Source organism: Oryzias melastigma, linkage group LG21, assembly GCF_002922805.2.
Source record: "Oryzias melastigma strain HK-1 linkage group LG21, ASM292280v2, whole genome shotgun sequence".
Lineage (NCBI taxonomy): Eukaryota > Metazoa > Chordata > Actinopteri > Beloniformes > Adrianichthyidae > Oryzias > Oryzias melastigma.
The window spans coordinates 25,591,360-25,597,359 of record NC_050532.1 but is presented as its reverse complement, the minus strand read 5'-3'; the positions used below and the strand labels follow the sequence as shown (position 1 = coordinate 25,597,359).

Below are 6,000 nucleotides of genomic sequence, written 5' to 3'. Positions count from 1 at the left end.
TAATATTAAACCTACGAAAGCCAATTTGACCTCTGCAATTCTTCATGTTCAGAATTCTGTAAACCCCGGCGCTGACAGATGCTACAGAAAAATCCTTCTTATCTTCTGTGCTGAAGAAAAAGCTTTCCTCAGTTTCTGCAGAAAAAGAAAAAAAAATCTTGCAATCTTTCTCAGCTCCCTGTTGTTTTTGATTGTCAGCAATGAAGAGAAGAAATTTTACCTCCTTCTATGTTGAAGAATGACTCAGCAATTTGTCCTAAAACACAGACAAATAAAGCATAGAGTGTCATTGTTCTCCGTCTGTAGATATGGCTTCTATCTGTATGATTTCAGGAAAAAAGTTCCCTCAATCCTCTTTAGGACATAATGTAATGTGAAGATTTAGAAAATAGAATTTGGTAGTTGCTCCCAAAGGATTTTTTTGTTTCAACTAAGTTGCATTGAAACAAATCAGTTCTGCACTTCCTGCTTTTAACACTTCCACTATCTTTGCGATCAAGATGAACCCAGCCTTACATTAATGTCTTATCCATCCCATGACAAATGTGGATGAAGGTGGAAAAAATGTTATGTCTGCCATGGACACCAGAGAAAATTAAAAATCATTGAAAAAAAAAAATTCTTGTGGGGTCCAGATTACCCCACTCCCAAGGTCAACATATCTAGGATAACGGAAGGGTTGAGGACATCACAATAACCAATCACCTGTCCATCTGCTCGTTAATGCAAATTTCTAATCAGCCATAAGCATATAAGCATGTAGACATGTCAAGAGTATTTCAGAAACTGCTGATCTGCTGGGATTTTTTCCAAAAACCATCTCTAGGGTTCACAGAGAATGGTCAGAAAAAGAGAAAATATTCAGTGACCGGCAGTTCTGTTGATGTCAAAGGAGAATGGCCAGAGTGGTTCCAGCTGATAGAAACGCAACAGCAACAACAACCTTGATGCTGATGGACTACAGCAGCAGAAGAACACAACGGCTGTCACTACTGTCAGCTTAGAACAGGAAATTCAGGCTAGAATTCACACAGACTCACCAAAACTGGACAATAAAAGATGGAAAAAAGGTTGTCTGGGGTGACGAGTCTCCAATTCTGCTGCCACATTCTGATGGTTGGGTCAGAATTTGGCATCAACAACATGAAAGCATGAATCCATCCTGCCTTGTATCAACGGTTAAAGCTGGTGGTGGTGGTGTCATGGTGTGGGGGATATTTTTTGGCATCAATTTATCATAGTTTTGTTGCTGACCATGTCCATCCCTTTATGACCACAGTGTACCATCTTCTATTCACTATGTCATAAAGCTGGAATCATCTCACAGAGCGTCTTTGCAACAGTTTGAATGACAGCGATTTAAAGGAAATGCAAAAATAAAATGATTTATTATTAAATTAAAAGATGTCAAAACCTCAGAAAATATTATTTTCATCAGAGTCGGTCTTTAAACAGAAAACCATTTGTACTTATTGATCTATTTCTTAGAAAATGTTGTATTTGATTGTAAAGTCGTGTCTTTTAGAGTAGAAAAGCGTCCTCCTACCACTGCAGGAACCGATGAAAGTAATAGACTGAGCTGCAGCTCCGATTCTGAAAACTTTGTTTGTCCCTAAAGGCCAATTCCGTCTGCAATATTAGGTCAGCAAGATGAAAACAAAGCAAAAACAAACACATCCCTCCTCAGTGATCAGTCAGTTTGTCAGTCTGGGTTGTGTGCTGTCCTTCAGTTGTGGAGCGGCCTCTGCAGTCCATCACAGGCCACCAGTTCAAGGTCAAACTGCACAAAGAAAACCAGCAATTCATGAGGATGTGAAGAAGCAGGAGCAAAAGTCAGCCTCACCAAAGGGACGAAAACGTTTGTCAAAAAATGTTGTAACAATAAAAAATGTACACATCAACATTTGCCTTTAGAATAGTCACAAACTTGTGTCCTGTTTGAGCCAAACTGAAGTGAAAATAGAGCATTGAACGTGAAAGTTAACTAGTTAATTTCTCAGTTTGATCAGATTCATCACATTTTAACACATTTAAGGAAAAAAAAGTTAATATATCCTGGATGAAAGAAAGAAAGCTGATGTCAAATCCTGCATAAATGTTGAATATAAACAATAATTTTAAATTTCAATATGAAAATGAGAGCTAAATACAGATTTATATGCAGATTCATATTATTATAATCATCTTAACTTTCTTTATGACCTCTGTCATCGGATAAATGCTACTAGAAAACAGCTAAACCTGGATCAGTAAGGGGCTAAAGTCACTTTTCTGATGACTAGTGTGGACACCTGGCAGCATCACCTGTACGCCACAACAATGGTACATTCCATTTTCAGGAGGTCTCTTAAGGTGGTCGTATGAGCCTCTAAATACTCATATTTTACCTGTTGAGTCTCGTTGTGTCTCCATGAGGAGAACACCAGAACAGGCCAACTGCAGCAGTGATGATGATGAAGAACATCTTCTTTTACTGTCAGAAACAGAAAAATGTGTCACTATTTTAGGAAGTAATCAGAAGGAATACATATTACTGCAAAAGCCACTACTTGTGTCGACCTTAAGTTTTCTGCCCCCTAAAAACGTCTGACATAATCTGTAATTTCACCATCTAAATCTCAAAAAGGTTGAAAAGCTCTCACCGTGGTCGTCCTCTCTGCAGCGTGGAAGCCTCACAAAGCAGCAGATACCACTTTAATGGAAACCAAGAAAAGACTGCTCGCCACGCGCGTCCTTAAATCACCGCTATTGACCGACCTGAACCAGAATTAGCTCTGAAGTCCCACTTGTTGTGAGAATATATCCGCGCTCTCAGGTTGTAATTCTGAGATCCAAGATGGCTTTAAATGAACTAAAAAAAGATCTTCTTTCTATGATTTTGGTGTGATGGTTTGAGCGGACTCGACAGCACCGATAGGTCCATAAAAATAACCTGAAGGAGAAAAAAATAAGGTTTTATGACCTTTAACAAAACGTTCCACAGCAGATTTCAGAATGTTTGAGGCCATTAAAGGCAACATAACAGCTGTTGGGTCAGGGGTCACATTCTTTCCCAAATAGAACCAAACGGCTGAAAATAAGTTACATCTTCATTTAATAAAACTTTATGTCTAATACGGTCCTACTAGTTTTCACTTTCTGTCAATCAGTAATAAAAACACATATTTCCTCTGAATTGGTTTGTTTACTTATTTTTTTTATCTTGACAGACTTAATAAAGACAAATTGTGAGCAGTTTTTTTTTTGCCCTTGTTGAAAATAACTGTGTTTTTGCTGTATCCCTTATCCAAAGGAATAGTGGATGAAACTTTAACATCTCCCCTGATAATTTCCTTTTTTAGAAAAGTTTTTGTAGAAAGTCTGTCATCTCTGTCAGAAGATTTCAAACAATCAGTAAATACAAGGGTCACATAAAAGAGTTGAATCATTTAATTAAATGTGATTTTATCAAGACTCATTTCTAAATCGAGTTCTTTTAAAGATGTTTTTACACAGAAACCATATTTTTTTTTAGAAAATTTGGGCAAAAACAGCTCAAGTGATGGATCTCAGGCAGAACTTAATTCAAAGTAATTAATAGAAATTCTACCTCATAGTTCTGTAACCTTCAGCTAAATATAAACATCTGACCAAATACACAGAAAATTCAGAATAACAAATTGTTACTCTCTTTATTTTAGGATTATAATAAATAGCAGTTTCAATAAAATATGATTTGATAAAACAATAATCAGTTGGTTTAATCAGCTTTTCACAGGGATTTTTAAGCTGGATGCCCTTCCGGACGCGACCCTTTCATGAATGGGCTCAGGAGAACCACACTGGACCCTTGTGGCTGCATAGTTAGGCAGAAGCACGAAGTCAGTTCCGTCTAATAAACAGTTCCATACTAAGACTAACCATTTAGCCTGGACTTTCTTGTTATTACTTATTTAGGAAAAGTTAGATATGATGTCTTTATTGTGAAATTCTAACACAATATTTTTATTAAAAATAAGAAGAATGTATGGTGCCCCTAAAGGAACGTAGAAGAAAAAAAATAGTGTACAGGTTTGTCGTACGCACCAGATACTTTCATGTTTGAATCAGATACTTTCTCATGCACACCAGATACTTTCTCGTGCACACCAGATACTTTCATGTTTGAACCAGATATTTTCATGTTTGAACCAGATACTTTCATGTTTGAACCAGATACTTTCTCGTGCACACCAGGTATTTTCTTGTGCACACCAGATATTTTCTCGTGCACACCAGATACTTTCTCATGCACACCAGATATTTTCTCGTGCACACCAGGTATTTTCTCGTGCACACCAGATATTTTCTCATGCACACCAGATATTTTGTCGTGCAAACCAGATACTTTCTCCTGCACACCAGATACTTTCTCGTGCACACCAGATATTTTCTGGTGCACAACAGATACTTTCTCGTGCACACCAGATATTTTCTCGTGCACACCAGATACTTTCTCCTGCACACCAGATACTTTCTCGTGCACACCAGATACTTTCTCGTGCACACCAGATATTTTCTCGTGCACTCCAGATACTTTTTCGTGCACACCAGATATTTTCTTGTGCTCACCAGATACTTTCTCATGCACACCAGATACTTTCTTGTGCACACCAGATACTTTCTCATGCACACCAGATACTTTCTCATGCACACCAGATATTTTCTCGTGCACTCCAGATACTTTTTCATGCACACCAGATATTTTCTCGTGCACTCCAGATACTTTCTAGTGCACACCAGATATTTTTATCGTGCAGACCAGATACTTTCTCATGCACACCAGCTCCTTTTTTCGTGCACATGAGATACTTTCTCGTGCACACAAGATACTTTCTTGTGCACACCAGCTCCTTTCTCGTGCGCACCAGATACTTTCTGGTGCACACCTGGTATTATTTCGTTCGTACCAGATATTGTTTCCTGCACACAAGATACTTTTTTTGTGCACATCCGATACTTTCTCCTGGGAACTAGATACTAACTTGTGCATACCAGGTACCATCCCATGCGCATTACGTTGTTTTTCGTACACAGCAGAAACTTTCCAGTCAGTTTCTCGTCATGCACACCAGTTGGTTTTTGTGCACATCAGAGAGTTGCTTGTGTCCACCAGAAACCCAAACATTTTTTTTACCTTTATGTCCCCTTAGGGGTTCCATAAAAAAGTTACTTTTAAAAAAGGGTTTGTTCTTTTGGATTCCTGACCTTTCCCCACAGGTTGGCTCAAACTTTAAAGAAAGTGATGTTGAAATAATAACAAACTGTGTGGGATTCTTCGCCAGACTGCCCCCTTAAAATGATCTCAATGGATCTTTTTCTGGTTAAATAAAAGTTAAATGACAAAAAAAACTTTCCTTTTTTATTTTGAACCTTGTCATAATAGTCTTTTCTAATTTTGCTTCATTTGATTATTTTCAAACATAAAAAGTGTTCACTCAAACTAAGTGGATTCTTCTTCCCGATCATCTCATCCCTCTACAAGCCAACGTTTTCTCTGGGATTTGAACATCTCTGTCTAACCGGGGTGAGTGCATGCACTCTCCGTGCTCCTCAGTCATTAGGCTGCACCCAAAGGAGACTCGTTAAAAACATTTTGCAGAAGAAAGCTTTCCCTCCATTTATCTGGGTGCAGTTTGTCTGGTGTTGTGGTGGAAAAACTCCCATGAGGCCTCTGTCAAAACGCTCTCCCCTTCTCTTTAATTCTCCCGTCTGCTCAAACTGATTGCAATTACTGTACCCCCTGCAGCGGCCCGATAGAGCCTGATGACAATGATTTTGTTTATGGGGGATCAACTTACAACTCTCCAATAAGAAATGTGAGACTCAAAAGCTGCTTTGCTAATAAACTCTGTTCTGCGAGAAGCTTTAGAAAGCCTAATTCTCGGCATGTGGAGCTGCTGACGAGCACTTACACCCAAAATAGAAGCCCTCCAGTCGATTATTATTTATCAAACTAGGCCATCCATCTCCCCTCTGGTC

At 38.6% G+C, this 6,000-nt stretch overlaps 1 long non-coding RNA gene across 1 annotated transcript; it reads right to left on the bottom strand.

Annotated features, from left to right (window-relative positions):
• Positions 1-572: 572 nt before the first annotated feature.
• LOC118597937 lies at positions 573-2,845 on the bottom strand. Its single transcript, XR_004946967.1, has 3 exons — positions 2,643-2,845; positions 2,388-2,473; positions 573-1,780 (listed from the first exon to the last, which is right to left on the bottom strand). It is a non-coding gene; the product is annotated as an uncharacterized LOC118597937 (long non-coding RNA).
• Between the last annotated feature and the right edge of the window lie 3,155 nt (positions 2,846-6,000).